The following is a 15,000-nucleotide window of genomic DNA, read 5'->3' as shown; positions in this document are numbered from 1 at the left end:
CCGGCCTGTGTTTAAGGAGGCGGCCGGTCCTCCGTAGCTTGATCGGATTTCCCTTCCAGCCTGTGTTTAAGGAGGCGGCTGGTCCTCCCCGGTCGGTTGCCAAGCGACCGGGACCCGCAAGTGGGCAGGAACCGTCCACCCAACGCCGGCGAGCCGGGGCCGGTGGGGGCCCTACCAAGGCGGGTCTAACTTCAGGCGGTGCAAACGGGGGAGGGGGGTAAGGACGGCTGCCGGGAGCAGACAGCCGTCCCCGGGAGGGGGTAGTAGCTTCGCGGCGGCCGCCGGGAGCAGACGGCCGTCCGCGGATTCTGCCAATGCCTGTAGGACTTTGAATATTTCACAGCCGTGCTGTGGCACTTAGAAAATTTTTCAGAGATGTGGCACTTAGAAAGTTTTTCAGAGATGTGGCACTTAGAAAGTTTTTCAGAGATGTGGCACTTAGAAAGTTTTTCAGAGATGTGGCACTTTGAACATTTTTGAGAGATGTGGCACTTTGAAAATTTTTGAGAAATGTGGCACTTTGAAAATTTTTGAGAAATGTGGCACTTTGAAAATTTTTGAGAAATGTGGCACTTAGAAAATTTTCTCTCTCTCTCTGGAAGTGCCGTGCCTTCTTCAGTTCTGCTATCCGAGCAGGGGACGCTTGCTGGCGGCCGTTACCAGCGCTCGGACCAGGCCCAATTGATTTGCATGGAAAACAATTGCGTCCCCCATGCTCGTTCTGACTATATTTTGCGAAAGGGGGGTAAAGTGATGAGTACACTAAGTGGGGGGACCAACCCATGTACTCTAGAAAAAGTACATGGGTTGACAAAAGACCAGTTCGTACTGCACCCCTGGTACCCAAACCCCTGGTACCTTTAGGCACTTAGAAAAATTTCGCCCAAATTTGGAGGTCGCTCCAGGGGAAGAGGCCGAATTTTCGCCTATTACGGCCGACCGCGGGAACCAGCCGAGGCGGACGCTTTTCGGCGCAAGAGCCGTTGGCACTTAGAAAATATTCGCTAAACTTCAAAGGACCTCCAGGGGAAGAGGCCGAATTGTCACTTTTTCTGGCCGACATCGGGAACCAGCCGAGTCGGACTCTTTACGGCGGAGCAGCCGTTGGCACTTAGAAAATATTCGCCAAACTCGGCCGGACTTCCAGGGGAAGAGGCCGAATTGTCACTTGTTCTGCCCGACATCGGGAACCAGCCGAGTCGGACACTTTAAGGCGGAGCAGCCGTTGGCACTTAGAAAATATTCGCCAAACTTGAACGGACCTCCAGGGGAAGAGGCCGAATTTTCACCTGTTCTGGCCGACATCGGGAACCAGCCGAGTCGGACGCTTTTCGGCGCAAGAGCCGTTGGAACTTAGAAAATATTCGCTAAACTTCAAAGGACCTCCAGGGGAAGAGGCCGAATTGTCACTTGTTCTGGCCGACATCGGGAACCAGCCGAGTCGGACTCTTTACGGCGGAGCAGCCGTTGGCACTTAGAAAATATTCGCCAAACTCGGCCGGACTTCCAGGGGAAGAGGCCGAATTGTCACTTGTTCTGCCCGACATCGGGAACCAGCCGAGTCGGACACTTTAAGGCGGAGCAGCCGTTGGCACTTAGAAAATATTCGCCAAACTTGAACGGACCTCCAGGGGAAGAGGCCGAATTTTCACCTGTTCTGGCCGACATCGGGAACCAGCCGAGTCGGACGCTTTAAGGCGGAGCAGCCGTTGGCACTTAGAAAATATTCGTTAAACTTGAAAGGACCTCCAGGGGAAGAGGCCGAATTGTCACTTGTTCTGGCCGACATCGGGAACCAGCCGAGTCGGACGCTTTAAGGCGGAGCAGCCGTCGGCACTTAGAAAATATTCGTTAAACTTGAAAAGACCTCCAGGGGAAGAGGCCGAATTGTCACTTGTTCTGGCCGACATCGGGAACCAGACGAGTCGGGCCCTTTAAGGCTGAGCAGCCCTTGGCACTTAGGAAATATTTGCCTTAACTCGGCCGGACTTCCAGGGGAAGAGGCCGGATTTTCACTTGTTCTGGCCAACATCGGGAACCAGCCGAGTCGGACACTTAAAGGCTGAGCAGCCGTTGGCACTTAGGAAATATTTGCCTTAACTCGGCCGGACTTCCAGGGGAAGAGGCCGGATTTTCACTTGTTCTGGCCGACATCGGGAACCAGCCGAGTCGGACACTTTAAGGCTGAGCAGCCGTTGGCACTTAGGAAATATTTGCCTTAACTCGGCCGGACTTCCAGGGGAAGAGGCCGATTTTTCACTTGTTCTGGCCGACCGGGGGAACCAGCCGAGTCGGACACTTTACGGCGGAGCAGCCGTTGGCACTTAGGAAATATTCGCCAAAATGTTCCGGACCTCCAGGGGAAGAGGCCAAATTTTCACTTGTTCTGGCCGACCGGGTGAACCGGCCGAGGCGGACACTTTACGGCGGAGCAGCCGTTGGCACTTAGGAAATATTCGCCAAAATGTTCCGGACCTCCAGGGGAAGAGGCCAAATTTTCACTTGTTCTGGCCGACCGGGTGAACCGGCCGAGGCGGACACTTTACGGCGGAGCAGCCGTTGGCACTTAGGAAATATTCGCCAAAATGTTCCGGACCTCCAGGGGAAGAGGCCGAATTTTCACTTGTTCTGGCCGACCGGGGGAACCAGCCGAGGCGGACACTTTACGGCGGAGCAGCCGTTGGCACTTAGGAAATATTCGCCAAAATGTTCCGGACCTCCAGGGGAAGAGGCCGAATTTTCGCTCGTTCGGGCCGACCGGGAGAACCAGCCGAGGCGGACACTTTACGGCGGTTGAGCCGTTGGCACTTAGAAATTATTCAGACTTCCATCAAACACACATCGGCCTTTTGCCGTCACTGCCCGGGATGGGCACCGTGGTAGCTCGGACAGTTCGCGTGACAGCTTCCGCTGGCACTTAGACAATTTTTAAAATGAAAATAAACAGTTCTGCACATACGTGCCGACTATATTTTGCGAAATGGGGGTAAAGTGATGAGTACACTAAGTGGGGGGACCAAGTACATAAAGCCCACCCCTGGTACCTCAGAGAGGCCGAATTGACACATTTTGTGTCCGACCGCGGGAACCAGCCGAGGCGGACGCTTTTCGGCGCAAGAGCCGTTGGCACTTAGAAAATATTCGTTAATCTTGAACGGACCTCCAGGGGAAGAGGCCGAATTTTCACTTGTTCTGGCCGACATCGGGAACCAGCCGAGGCGGACGCTTTTCGGCGCAAGAGCCGTTGGCACTTAGAAAATATTCGTTAATCGTGAACGGACCTCCAGGGGAAGAGGCCGAATTTTCACTTGTTCTGGCCGACATCGGGAACCAGCCGAGGCGGACGCTTTTCGGCGCAAGAGCCGTTGGCACTTAGAAAATATTCGTTAATCTTGAACGGACCTCCAGGGGAAGAGGCCGAATTTTCACTTGTTCTGGCCGACATCGGGAACCAGCCGAAGCGGACGCTTTACGGCGGAGCAGCCGTTGGCACTTAGAAAATATTCGTTAATCTTGAACGGACCTCCAGGGGAAGAGGCCGAATTTTCACTTGTTCTGGCCGACATCGGGAACCAGCCGAGTCGGACGCTTTTCGGCGCAAGAGCCGTTGGCACTTAGAAAATATTCGTTAATCTTGAACGGACCTCCAGGGGAAGAGGCCGAATTTTCACTTGTTCTGGCCGACATCGGGAACCAGCCGAGTCGGACTCTTTACGGCGGAACAGCCGTTGGCACTTAGGAAATATTCGCCGAACTCGGCCGGACTTCCAGGGGAAGAGGCCGAATTTTCACTTGTTCTGGCCGACATCGGGAACCAGCCGAGTCGGACTCTTTACGGCGGAGCAGCCGTTGGCACTTAGGAAATATTTGCCAAAATGTTCCGGACCTCCAGGGGAAGAGGCCGAATATTCACTTGTTCTGGCCGACATCGGGAACCAGCCGAGTCGGACACTTTACGGCGGAGCAGCCGTTGGCACTTAGGAAATATTCGCCAAACTTGGCCGGACTTCCAGGGGAAGAGGCCGAATGTCCACTTGTTCTGGCCGACATCGGGAACCAGCCGAGTCGGACGCTTTACGGCGGAGCAGCCGTTGGCACTTAGGAAATATTTGCCTTAACTCGGCCGGACTTCCAGGGGAAGAGGCCGAATTTTCACTTGTTCTGGCCGATATCGGGAACCAGCCGAGTCGGACTCTTTACGGCGGAACAGCCGTTGGCACTTAGGAAATATTCGCCTTAAGTCGGCCGGACTTCCAGGGGAAGAGGCCGATTTTTCACTTGTTCTGGCCGACCGGGGGAACCAGCCGAGTCGGACACTTTACGGCGGAGCAGCCGTTGGCACTTAGGAAATATTCGCCAAAATGTTCCGGACCTCCAGGGGAAGAGGCCAAATTTTCACTTGTTCTGGCCGACCGGGTGAACCGGCCGAGGCGGACACTTTACGGCGGAGCAGCCGTTGGCACTTAGGAAATATTCGCCAAAATGTTCCGGACCTCCAGGGGAAGAGGCCGAATTTTCACTTGTTCTGGCCGACCGGGGGAACCAGCCGAGGCGGACACTTTACGGCGGAGCAGCCGTTGGCACTTAGGAAATATTCGCCAAAATGTTCCGGACCTCCAGGGAAAGAGGCCGAATTTTCACTCGTTCTGGCCGACCGGGGGAACCGGCCGAGGCGGACACTTTACGGCGGTTGAGCCGTTGGCACTTAGAAATTATTCAGACTTCCATAAACACACATCGGCCTTTTGCCGTCACTGCCCGGGATGGGCACCGTGGTAGCTCGGACAGTTCGTTTGACAGCTTCCGCTGGCACTTAGACAATTTTTAAAATGAAAATAAACAGTTCTGCACATACGTGCCGACTATATTTTGCGAAAGGGGGGTAAAGTGATGAGTACACTAAGTGGGGGGACCAAGTACATAAAGCCTACCCCTGGTACCTCAGAGAGGCCGAATTGACACATTTTGTGTCCGACCGCGGGAACCAGCCGAGGCGGACGCTTTTCGGCGCAAGAGCCGTTGGCACTTAGAAAATATTCGCTAAACTTCAAAGGACCTCCAGGGGAAGAGGCCGAATTGTCACTTTTTCTGGCCGACATCGGGAACCAGCCGAGTCGGACACCTTACGGCGGAAGAGCCGATGGCACTTAGAAAATATTCGTTAAACTTCAACTGACCTCCAGGGGAAGAGGCCGATTTTTCACTTGTTCTGGCCGACATCGGGAACCAGCCGAGTCGGACGCTTTTCGGCGCAAGAGCCGTTGGCACTTAGAAAATATTCGTTAATCTTGAACGGACCTCCAGGGGAAGAGGCCGAATTTCCACTTATTCTGGCCGACATCGGGAACCAGCCGAGTCGGACGCTTTACGGCGGAGCAGCCGTTGGCACTTAGAAAATATTCGTTAATCTTGAACGGACCTCCAGGGGAAGAGGCCGAATTTTCACTTGTTCTGGCCGACATCGGGAACCAGCCGAGTCGGACGCTTTACGGCGGAGCAGCCGTTGGCACTTTGAAAATATTCGTTAAACTTCAACTGACCTCCAGGGGAAGAGGCCGAATTTCCACTTGTTCTGGCCGACATCGGGAACCAGCCGAGTCGGACGCTTTACGGCGGAAGAGCCGATGGCACTTAGAAAATATTCGTTAAACTTGACAGGACCTCCAGGGGAAGAGGCCGAATTTTCGCTCGTTCAGGCCGACCGGAGGAACCGGCCGAGTCGGACACCTTACGGCGGAAGAGCCGATGGCACTTAGAAAATATTCGCCAAAATGTTCCGGACCTCCAGGGGAAGAGGCCGAATTTTCACTTGTTCAGGCCGACCGGAGGAACCGGCCGAGTCGGACACCTTACGGCGGAAGAGCCGATGGCACTTAGAAAATATTCGTTAAACTTGACAGGACCTCCAGGGGAAGAGGCCGAATTTTCGCTCGTTCGGGCCGACCGGAGGAACCGGCCGAGTCGGACACCTTACGGCGGAAGAGCCGATGGCACTTAGAAAATATTCGCCAAAATGTTCCGGACCTCCAGGGGAAGAGGCCGAATTTTCGCTCGTTCGGGCCGACCGGAGGAACCAGCCGGGTCGGACACGTTACGGCGCAACAGCCGTTGGCACTTTGAAAATATTCGCCAAAATGTTCCGGACCTCCAGGGGAAGAGGCCGTATTTTCGCTCGTTCGGGCCGACCGGAGGAACCGGCCGGGTCGGACACGTTACGGCGCAACAGCCGTTAGCACTTAGAAATTATTCGTTAAACTTGAACGGACCTCCAGGGTTAAGAGGCCGAATTTTCGCTCGTTCGGGCCGACCGGAGGAACCAGCCGGGTCGGACACTTTACGGCCCAACAGCCGTTGGCACTTTGAAAATATTCGCCAAAGTCGTCCGGACCTCCAGGGGAAGAGGCCGAATTTTCGCTCGTTCGGGCCGACCGGAGGAACCAGCCGGGTCGGACACTTTACGGCGGAACGGCCGTTGGCACTTTGAAAATATTCGCCAAAATGTTCCGGACCTCCAGGGGAAGAGGCCGAATTTTCGCTCGTTCGGGCCGACCGGAGGAACCGGCCGGGTCGGACACGTTACGGCGCAACAGCCGTTGGCACTTTGAAAATATTCGCCAAAATGTTCCGGACCTCCAGGGGAAGAGGCCGAATTTTCGCTCGTTCGGGCCGACCGGAGGAACCAGCCGGGTCGGACACTTTACGGCCCAACAGCCGTTGGCACTTTGAAAATATTCGCCAAAGTCGTCCGGACCTCCAGGGGAAGAGGCCGAATTTTCGCTCGTTCAGGCCGACCGGAGGAACCAGCCGGGTCGGACACGTTACGGCGCAACAGCCGTTCGCACTTAGAAAATATTCGCCAAAGTCGTCCGGACCTCCAGGGGAAGAGGCCGAATTTTCGCTCGTTCGGGCCGACCGGAGGAACCAGCCGGGTCGGACACGTTACGGCGGAACAGCCGTTGGCACTTTGAAAATATTCGCCAAAATGTTCCGGACCTCCAGGGGAAGAGGCCGAATTTTCGCTCGTTCGGGCCGACCGGGAGAACCAGCCGAGGCGGACACTTTACGGCGGTTGAGCCGTTGGCACTTAGAAATTATTCAGACTTCCATCAAACACACATCGGCCTTTTGCCGTCACTGCCCGGGATGGGCACCGTGGTAGCTCGGACAGTTCGTGTGACAGCTTCCGCTGGCACTTAGAAAATTTTTAAAATGAAAATAAACAGTTCTGCACATACGTGCCGACTATATTTTGCGAAAGGGGGGTAAAGTGATGAGTACACTAACTGGGGGGACCAAGTACATAAAGCCTACCCCTGGTACCTCAGAGAGGCCGAATTTTCGAATTCTGAGGCCGAGCTGGGGAACCAGACGAGGCGGACACTTTTCCGAGCGAGAGCCGATGGCACTTAGAAAATTTTCGGCTAAGTCGGCAGGACTTCCAGAGCGAGAGGCCGAATATTCGTCATCTGTGGCCGACCGGGGAACCAGCGAAGGCGGATAGGCGGTCACGGAGGTCCCGCCGGCTGGTCCGCGGGCCAATTTGGGTCCCGTAATTTAGCGGTCGCGGTCCGGAATCCACGCCGAGCGGGGAACCAGCGGAGGCGGATAGGCGGTCACGGAGGTCCCGCCGGCTGGTCCGCGGGCCAATTGGGGTCCCGTAAGTTAGCGGTCGCGGCCCGGAATTCGCGCCGGCCGGGGAACCAGCGCAGGCGGATAGGCGGTCACGGAGGTCCCGCCGGCTGGTCCGCGGGCCAATCGGGGTCCCGTAAGTTAGCGGTCGCGGCCCGGAATTCGCGCCGGCCGGGGAACCAGCGCAGGCGGATAGGCGGTCACGGAGGTCCCGCCGGCTGGTCCGCGGGCCAATCGGGGTCCCGTAAGTTAGCGGTCGCGGCCCGGAATTCGCGCCGGCCGGGGAACCAGCGCAGGCGGATAGGCGGTCACGGAGGTCCCGCCGGCTGGTCCGCGGGCCAATCGGGGTCCCGTAAGTTAGCGGTCGCGGCCCGGAATTCGCGCCGGCCGGGGAACCAGCGCAGGCGGATAGGCGGTCACGGAGGTCCCGCCGGCTGGTCCGCGGGCCAATCGGGGTCCCGTAAGTTAGCGGTCGCGGCCCGGAATTCGCGCCGGCCGGGGAACCAGCGCAGGCGGATAGGCGGTCACGGAGGTCCCGCCGGCTGGTCCGCGGGCCAATCGGGGTCCCGTAAGTTAGCGGTCGCGGCCCGGAATTCGCGCCGGCCGGGGAACCAGCGCAGGCGGATAGGCGGTCACGGAGGTCCCGCCGGCTGGTCCGCGGGCCAATCGGGGTCCCGTAAGTTAGCGGTCGCGGCCCGGAATCCGCGCCGGCCCGCAGCCACCGCCAGGCGGATAGGCTGTCACGGAGGTCCCGCCGGCCGGTCCGCGGGGGGAACTGCGCCCTCTGGCGGACACGCCATTGTAAATGAATGGGGTTTGGCACTTAGTGCATTTTTCGCCGAAGCCGACGAGCGCTCCGGGCGAGGAGGCCGGATTCTCGCCATCCGTGGCCGGCCGGGGAACCGGCCAAGGCGGATAGGCGGTCACGGGGGTCCCGCCGGCTGGTCCGCGGGCCAATTGGGGTCCCGTAAGTTAGCGGTCGCGGCCCGGAATCCGCGCCGGCCAGCAGCCACCGGGAGGCGGATAGGCTGTCACGGAGGTCCCGCCGGCTGGTCCGCGGGCCATTTAGGGTCCCGCGAGTGAGCGGTCGCGGTCCGGAATCCAGGCCGGCCAGGAGGCACCGCCAGGCGGATAGGCGGTCACGGAGGTCCCGCCAGCTGGTCCGCGGGCCATTTATGGTCCCGTAAGTTAGCGGTCGCGGCCCGGAATGCACGCCGGCCAGGAGGCACCGCCAGGCGGGTAGGCTGTCACGGAGGTCCCGCCGGCCGGTCCGCGGGCCAATTACCTCCAGCCGAGCGGATATGAACTTTATTAGCACCTTCTACGAGATGGCGGAGCCTTATTCGACAACCAGCACCTCGGCTTAGCATTTTCCACGGCCCGCTGATCTTCCAGAAGACGTCCAGCCGGTTTCCTCCTCACATTTTAAGCCGGCCGAGGCTTCCGGCACCCCGGCTAAGCTTTCTCCACGGCCCGCTGAGCTTCCAGGGGACCTCCGGCCGGTTCTCCCGGTGCCTCGCGCCTCGCTTTGTGAGCCGGCCGAGGCTTCCAGCACCTCGGCTGAGCGTTTCCCACGGCCCGCTGAGCTTCCAGGGGACCTCCAGCCGGTTCTCCCGGTGCCTCGCGCCTCGCTTTGTGAGCCGGCCGAGGCTTCCAGCACCTCGGCTGAGCGTTTCCCACGGCCCGCTGAGCTTCCAGGGTACCTCCAGCCGGTTCTCCCGGTGCCTCGCGCCTCGCTTTGAGAGCCGGCCGAGGCTTCCAGCACCTCGGCTGAGCGTTTTCGGCGGCCCGTTGCTCTCCCGGAGGTCGCAACGGGGAGTTACCTCCCTCTCGCGGACACGGCGAGTAAATACACCGCCTCTCGCACTTGGCGCACACTCACTCGCATTGCTACGCCTCCCGTGGCACTTTAAGCGGCCGAACGGCGGGAGTAACTACGACTCTCTTAAGGTAGGCTCACTTGACTATTTATTCATGTATTTATTTATTTTTGACGGTTCGCGGAGGCGATGACGCTCCGCGCGGGTAAACGGCGGGAGTAACTGTGACTCTCTTAAGGTAGGCTCACTTGACATCTATTTATTTATGTATTTATTTATTTTTGACGGTTCGCGGAGGCGATGACGCTCCGCGCGGGTAAACGGCGGGAGTAACTGTGACTCTCTTAAGGTAGGCTCACTTGACATCTATTTATTTATGTATTTATTTATTTTTGACGGTTCGCGGAGGCGATGACGCTCCGCGCGGGTAAACGGCGGGAGTAACTGTGACTCTCTTAAGGTAGGCTCACTTGACATCTATTTATTTATGTATTTATTTATTTTTGACGGTTCGCGGAGGCGATGACGCTCCGCGCGGGTAAACGGCGGGAGTAACTGTGACTCTCTTAAGGTAGGCTCACTTGACATCTATTTATTTATGTATTTATTTATTTTTGACGGTTCGCGGAGGCGATGACGCTCCGCGCGGGTAAACGGCGGGAGTAACTGTGACTCTCTTAAGGTAGGCTCACTTGACATCTATTTATTTATGTATTTATTTATTTTTGACGGTTCGCGGAGGCGATGACGCTCCGCGCGGGTAAACGGCGGGAGTAACTGTGACTCTCTTAAGGTAGGCTCACTTGACATCTATTTATTTATGTATTTATTTATTTTTGACGGTTCGCGGAGGCGATGACGCTCCGCGCGGGTAAACGGCGGGAGTAACTGTGACTCTCTTAAGGTAGGCTCACTTGACATCTATTTATTTATGTATTTATTTATTTTTGACGGTTCGCGGAGGCGATGACGCTCCGCGCGGGTAAACGGCGGGAGTAACTGTGACTCTCTTAAGGTAGGCTCACTTGACATCTATTTATTTATGTATTTATTTATTTTTGACGGTTCGCGGAGGCGATGACGCTCCGCGCGGGTAAACGGCGGGAGTAACTGTGACTCTCTTAAGGTAGGCTCACTTGACATCTATTTATTTATGTATTTATTTATTTTTGACGGTTCGCGGAGGCGATGACGCTCCGCGCGGGTAAACGGCGGGAGTAACTGTGACTCTCTTAAGGTAGGCTCACTTGACATCTATTTATTTATGTATTTATTTATTTTTGACGGTTCGCGGAGGCGATGACGCTCCGCGCGGGTAAACGGCGGGAGTAACTGTGACTCTCTTAAGGTAGGCTCACTTGACATTTATTTATTTATGAATTTATTTATTTTTGACGGTTCGCGGAGGCGATGACGCTCCGCGCGGGTAAACGGCGGGAGTAACTGTGACTCTCTTAAGGTAGCCTGACTCGACGTCTTTTTCAACGGTGGCTGGAGGACCCGGGCGGTTCTCGGGGGTGCGTCGCTCCTCACTTTTGACGCCCGAGGAGGCTCCCGGCACCTCGGCTACGCGTTTTCGGCGGCCTGCTGAGCTTCCAGAAGACCTCCAGCCGGTTCTCCCGGTGCTTTCCTCCTCACGTTTTAAGCCGGCCGAGGCTCCCGGCACCCCGGCCAAGCGTTTCCCACGGCCCGCTGAGCTTCCAGGGGACCTCCGGCCGGTTCTCCGCGCGCTTTCCTCCTCACTTTTAAGCCGGCCGAGGCTTCCGGCACCCCGGCCAAGCGTTTCCCACGTCCCGCTGAGCTTCCAGGGGACCTCCGGCCGGTTCTCCGCGCGCTTTCCTCCTCACATTTTAAGCCGGCCGAGGCTCCAGGCACCCCGGCTAAGCTTTCTCCACGGCCCGCTGAGCTTCCAGGGGACCTCCGGCCGGTTCTCCGCGCGCTTTCCTCCTCACTTTTAAGCCGGCCGAGGCTTCCGGCACCCCGGCCAAGCCTTTCCCACGGCCCGCTGAGCTTCCAGGGGACATCCAGCCGGTTCTCCGCGCGCCCCCCTCCTAACTCGACGCCCGAGGAGGCTCCAGGCACCCCGGCCGAGCCTTTTCGGCGGCCCGCTGATCTCCCGGAGGTCGCAACGGGGAATTGCCTCCCTCTCGCGGACACGGCGCGTAAATGCACCGCCTCTCGCACTTTGCGCACACTCACTCGCATCGCTACGCCTCCCGTGGCACTTTAAGCGACCGGGACCACCGCGAGCGCGGGCGATGACTAAGAGGCTCCCCGGCCGGCCTCGCGGAGCTCCGACGCTCCCCCGCGGGACTTCCGGCGGCCGGCCGGAGCCTCGGCACGGCTGCCGCACTCCCTAATAACACCCCGCGGACCCCCGCGAGCCGAACGCTCGCTGCCGCGGGCGACCCGTGCCAAGGCGGACGCGTGACGGCGCGGGAGCCCTCGGCACTATATCACGGTCACGTATGTAGTCAAATCGTGTAAAATCACCGTTAGTTTATTCATAATATAGGTAATAATTAAATAAATATTAACATCGCGTATATCATTAATAAACACATGTATGTATTTATTTAATAATTAAATAAATATTAACATCGCGTATAATCATGCGCAATACTTCGTGGCCGACCGGGGAACCGGCGAAGGCGGACGCATCGCGGCGCGAGAGCCGTTGGCACTTTGGAAAAATAAATAAATAAATAAATAAATAAATAATAATTCGCCGACCGGGCTCCGGGGGGAGAGGCCGATTTTTGGCCGTTCGTGGCCGACCGGGGAACCGGCGAAGGCGGACGCATCGCGGCGCGAGAGCCGTTGGCACTTTGGAAAAATAAATAAATAAATAAATAAATAATTCGCCGACCGGGCTCCGGGGCAAGAGGCCGAATTTTCGCTCGTTCGGGCCGACCGGGGAACCGGCGAAGGCGGACGCAGCGCGGCGCGAGAGCCGTTGGCACTTTGAAAAAAAAAAAAAAAAAAAAATTCGCCCACCGGGCTCCGGGGGAAGAGGCCGGCTTTTCGCCGTTCGCGGCCGACCGGGGAACCGGCGAAAGCGGACGCGCTCTCTAACGAGCCCCGCCGGCCGGAGGAAGTGCGCCCTCTGGCGGACACGCCGTTGTAAATGAATGGGGTTTGGCACTTAGTGCATTTTTCGCCCAAGTCGAAGCGCGCTCCGGGCGAGGAGGCCGGATTCTCGCCACCCGTGGCCGGCCGGGGAACCGGCCAAGGCGGACGCGCTCTCTAACGAGCCCCGCCGGCCGGAGGAAGTGCGCCCTCTGGCGGACACGCCGTTGTAAATGAATGGGGTTTGGCACTTGGTGCATTTTTCGCCCAAGTCGAAGCGCGCTCCGGGCGAGGAGGCCGGATTCTCGCCACCCGTGGCCGGCCGGGGAACCGGCGAAGGCGGATAGGCTTTCACGGAGGATCCGCCGGCTGGTCCGCGGGCCGATTAGGGTCCCGCGAGTGAGCGGTGGCGGTCCGGAATCCAGGCCGGCCAGGAGGCACCGCCAGGCGGATAGGCTTTCACGGAGGAGCCGCCGGCTGGTCCGCGGGCCGTTTAGGGTCCCGCGAGTGAGCGGTGGCGGTCCGGAATCCAGGCCGGCCAGGAGGCACCGCCAGGCGGATAGGCTTTCACGGAGGACCCGCCGGCTGGTCCGCGGGCCGTTTAGGGTCCCGCGAGTGAGCGGTCGCGGTCCGGAATCCAGGCCGGCCAGGAGGCACCGCCAGGCGGATAGGCTTTCACGGAGGACCCGCCGGCTGGTCCGCGGGCCGTTTAGGCTCCCGTAAGTTAGCGGTCGCGGTCCGGAATACAGGCCGTCCAGGAGGCACTGCCAGGCGGATACACTCTCTAACGAGCCCCGCCGGCTGGTCCGCCGGGGGAAGTGCGCCCTCTGGCGGACACGCCGTTGTAAATGAATGGGGTTTGGCACTTAGTGCATTTTTCGACCAGCGGCAACGCAGGCTGACGGGCGGCCGCTTCCACGGGCCGGTACTACTCTACGGAGGCGCTAGCCGCCTCCGGTGGGGGCCGTGTGATCTCGCTGGATGCCCGAGGACCTTCCGCGAGGCCCGGCCGCAGCTTTTACGCGCGCCCGGTCCTATTACCTGGTGGAAGCTGGAGGCCGGGGCTCCGCAGCTCGCCGCCCGGGGACCTTCCGCGAGGCCCGGCCGCAGCTTTTACGCACCACCGCTGCTATTCTCTGGCTCCGGCTTCGTCCCGGAGGGTGCTTGGGGAACGGCGGCGCACACCGCGAACGGCCGGTGGCGGTCGGCTGGTGGCGGTCGGCTGGTGGCTGTCGGCTGGTGGCGGTCGGGGGTGGCGCTTGGGGATGGCGCTTGGGGATGGTGGCTGTCGGCTGGTGGCGGTCGGCTGGTGGCGGTCGGCTGGTGGCGGTCGGCTGGTGGCGGTCGGGGGTGGCGCTTGGGGATGGCGCTTGGGGATGGTGGCTGTCGGCTGGTGGCGGTCGGCTGGTGGCGGTCGGGGGGTGGCGGTCGGGGATGGCGCTTGGGGATGGTGGCTGTCGCCTTGTGGCGGTCGGCTGGTGGCGGTCGCCTTGTGGCGGTCGCCTTGTGGCGGTCGGGGATGGCGCTTGGGGATGGTGGCTGTCGCCTTGTGGCGGTCGGCTGGTGGCGGTCGCCTTGTGGCGGTCGCCTTGTGGCGGTCGGGGATGGCGCTTGGGGATGGTGGCTGTCGCCTTGTGGCGGTCGGCTGGTGGCGGTCGGCTGGTGGCGGTCGGGGGGTGGCGGTCGGGGATGGCGCTTGGGGATGGTGGCTGTCGCCTTGTGGCGGTCGGGGGGTGGCGGTCGGGGATGGCGCTTGGGGATGGTGGCTGTCGCCTTGTGGCGGTCGGCTGGTGGCGGTCGGCTGGTGGCGGTCGGCTGGTGGCGGTCGGGGGGTGGCGGTCGGGGGTGGCGCTTGGGGATGGTGGCTGTCGCCTTGTGGCGGTCGGCTGGTGGCGGTCGCCTTGTGGCGGTCGGGGGGCGGCGGTCGGGGGTGGCGCTTGGGGATGGTGGCTGTCGGCTGGTGGCGGTCGGCTGGTGGCGGTCGGCTGGTGGCGGTCGGCTGGTGGCGGTCGGGGGTGGCGCTTGGGGATGGCGCTTGGGGATGGTGGCTGTCGCCTTGTGGCGGTCGGCTGGTGGCGGTCGCCTTGTGGCGGTCGGGGATGGCGCTTGGGGATGGTGGCTGTCGCCTTGTGGCGGTCGCCTTGTGGCGGTCGCCTTGTGGCGGTCGGGGATGGCGCTTGGGGATGGTGGCTGTCGCCTTGTGGCGGTCGGCGGTGGTGGTTTGGGACCGGCGTCCGGCGCAAAGTGCGTGTTGCGCGGGCCGGAGAAAATTTAGGCCAGGGGCCCGCCGCTGGAGAAATTTTTAGGTACCAGGGGTGGATTTTTTTTGTCACCGCAGGAGGGGGACGTTGCCTCCGTCCGTGTCCGACGGAAAGTGCGTGTTGCGCGGGCCGGAGAAAGTTTAGGCCAGGGGCCCGCCGCTGGAGAAATTTTTAGGTACCAGGGGTGGATTTTTTTTGTCACCGCAGGAGGGGGACGTTGC

This window comes from Syngnathus scovelli, unplaced genomic scaffold (genome assembly GCF_024217435.2).
Source record: "Syngnathus scovelli strain Florida unplaced genomic scaffold, RoL_Ssco_1.2 HiC_scaffold_347, whole genome shotgun sequence".
Taxonomy (NCBI): Eukaryota; Metazoa; Chordata; class Actinopteri; order Syngnathiformes; family Syngnathidae; genus Syngnathus; species Syngnathus scovelli.
The sequence above is the reverse complement of the archived record's forward strand: the minus strand, read 5'-3'. Positions refer to the sequence as shown.